Source organism: Arachis duranensis, chromosome 1 (assembly GCF_000817695.3).
Source record: "Arachis duranensis cultivar V14167 chromosome 1, aradu.V14167.gnm2.J7QH, whole genome shotgun sequence".
Taxonomy (NCBI): domain Eukaryota; kingdom Viridiplantae; phylum Streptophyta; class Magnoliopsida; order Fabales; family Fabaceae; genus Arachis; species Arachis duranensis.
This window is the reverse complement of record NC_029772.3, coordinates 39,181,498-39,184,855: the sequence shown is the minus strand read 5'-3', so window position 1 is coordinate 39,184,855 and position 3,358 is coordinate 39,181,498.

The window sequence follows — 3,358 nt, the reverse complement described above, 5'->3', positions numbered from 1 at the left end:
CAAAACGAAATACTTTCGCTTTTCAAACACTAAAGTTTATTAAATGGTAAACTCTTTTACTTCTCAAAAATAATTAGTCAAAACTAATTTTTAAAAGATAATTTTTTAAAGGTTATAGTATTTATATTTAGTAAATCAAACTAAAAATGACTTCTTCTAATAAACAAAAAAGAACAATTGCCTTGGATAAAATAGATTTTAAAATTAAAAAATCATAAATAAACATAAGTAAAGTTGAATATTTATTAATGTATAAAATTATACTAAATTTTTTAATTTTGATAACCATAAACCAACTTTTAAAAGCTCTTCCTTAAATAATTTTAAAAGTATTCCTAATTTATAAAATAAAAATATTATTTATACACTATAATTAACTATTAAAATCAGTCATTAATATATTTATATATAAATATATATGTTATTCAATTTATTATCAATATATATTTGTAACTTCCTGAATGTATTTTATATTAGTGATTGATTTTAATGACTAATTTTAATATATACCTAACATAATTATTTGAAAAAAAATACAAATACAAACACAAAATTTCTTTTATTCATCAAATACAAAACAAAATATTTATACATGTTTTTGAAAAACACACACTTTTTTATAAATTTTTACCAAACCAAACTTTAATAGATTCAATAAGAAAAAAAGGTCTTTGTTGTAGTGGACCTCAGCTTGTATTATTGCACTCAGTTGATGGCACTACCCCAAAAGCAAATTCCGCATATATGTGATTTTTCTCCCTTATATTTCCATCATTTAAAGATTTTGATCGGATATCAATCCATTGAAGAACAAAATATCATGGATGGTCAAAATTTCTGGGAGTTTATACAAAATTATATTATTGCACTAATATTCTGAAGTTTTTCTAGCCACCAAAACAGTCTCCAATTTAATAAATATTTTTTATTTTCCATTTTATAATATTTTTACCCATAATAATAATAATAACAATAATAATAATAATAATAAGGGATTGTGTTATACTGCTATCGAATGTGAAATTCCACAGGCTGGAGAGAGAAAATTCGAAAATTTTGAATTGTTTAATAATTTTCTTATGTAAACTTATTTATTTTTTATGTTGGACACTATTAGAAAAGAGAAAAATAAAAAACAGAGAGAGAGAGAGAGAGACGTTTCATATAGCCATAAGAAAAGGGCATAATTAATTATTTTAAAAAGTATTTGATTTCTTGATCATTTCTATGTATAATTTTCTAAATAAAAAATTACAGATATATTAATAAAATAATAATATCACATCAACTACATTAATTAATTTACTAACTAGTAAGCATTAATTAATGTGATCCCATCCAACAGCTGACATCAATACAAAAATGCACATGCACATGCAGATGAACGTGATATTTCGAGGCATGCTTATCCTTTAATTTGTAACTTTTGAACAGAAAAGAGGTGCATTGTGCAGACAGATAACTAGACAAAAGCCAAATAATGGTTAGTACTCTTTATCGTCCCTGGCATTTCGTTTTCGTGAGTATTATTATTATCATTTTCATACATTATTCATTTTAATATTGTGATCTTTTCCCTCTAAGAAAATTGGTCGACATATGAGAATTTATTGTTGACATAATAAGCATAAACTATTTATGGTAGTGTTTGAATAACATGGGACGGTAACTGAGACAAATTCAGTAGAACCACACACACACATATAGTGACATATGTATATGTATATGTGCGCCCCGTTTATTATTATTATTATTATTATTATTATTATTATTATTATTATTATTATTATTATTGTTACTACGGTAATAATATAAATACTATTAAAATTAAAAATAATATTTTTTATATTTTAATAATGTTTTTTATTTTTTAAATTAAGAATTAACTACTAAATTAGTATTTAAAAGTTTTTATAATGACAAAAAGCACGCCCTCTTAAATAATTCAAAATGAAAAATAGTCCTAAAAGATTTAAACATTTAAAGGTTAATTAATCACATTTAAAGGTCAAGTCATCTTTTAAGTTAGCTACGTAAATATTTTTTTTAAAAGAGACGTGATCAATTAATAGTTGAACATTTTTATTAAATTTTTAAATTTTTTGGAGATTATTTTGTCTATTGAATTATTTAGGGTCGTTTTTATTAGCGCTAAAGATTTATATTAATTTGATAGCTAATTCTTTAAATAAAATAGCCTTATTTTAATGTTAGAATCACTTTTAAGACATGGTAGTTACTATAGCCATTATGATATGTCTTTGTGTGTTTTTTTTTTCTTTTATTTATCATAGTATGGAATAGCATAGTTGTTAGAATCAAATTCACAACACATTTTATTAGAATATTGGGTCACTAAGGATTTATATATATTGGTTTAATTATTTAGTTACTAATTGAATTGATTGATTAGATTTAATTAAATATTTATACTAGATTAGTATATTAATAGGTGCTACTATGGTGATGATATGTCTATCAACTTATATCTTTTATGAATTAAATGTGTATAATAATAATAATATATGATTAAATAAAATTGTAAGTATTTTATTTAAGCAGTTTGGGTTTAAATCCAAATAAATACTTTTATGAATTATATATATATGATTTTAAATAAGATACTTACAATCTTAATTAACTTTATATTATTATTGTTATACATACACATTTCTTTCATTGAAAATTAGATTAATTAACACATTAGTATATTATTGTCTATTGATATACTAATTTTATATAAATATTTAATTATAATTGAATCATCAACTGATTCAATCCAACAGTTGAATTAGTAATTTATTGACCTAATATTCAGATAAAGTCATTTACCAATTTGAGTTTGATAATAATACTTCTGATAAACCGAACCAAACAGATCACCAATTTACCCATTTTCTGTTTAAATTAGCCAATCCGAACTAGTCGTCATAACCATGTGGGTCGTTGGTGATAGAAAAAAAAATTGTGTTAGTACGTAATATTATGTTATCACTACTGTTTCCACTTTTGGGATGTATAACGAATATAATTGTTTTAACATCAAATCATATTATTTTATAATGTTTTAGTTTGTTCTAAAATTATTTGACATAATTTTATATAGATAAAAACAAACGACAACATAAAAGTTTAAATGTTTATTAATTGAATTGTTAGATTATAATTTACTAGTATTGATTATTTTAACAAATATTGATGATACAAATTAAACTATTTTCATAGTAGATGATTATATAATTAAATGGTTGAATAAATAAAAACAAATTTTGATAAAGAGATTTATATAATAAATTATTTGATCCTAAGTCCTTATAATATACGAGCCATTTGAGTAGTGCGCGTACTAGATCATGGA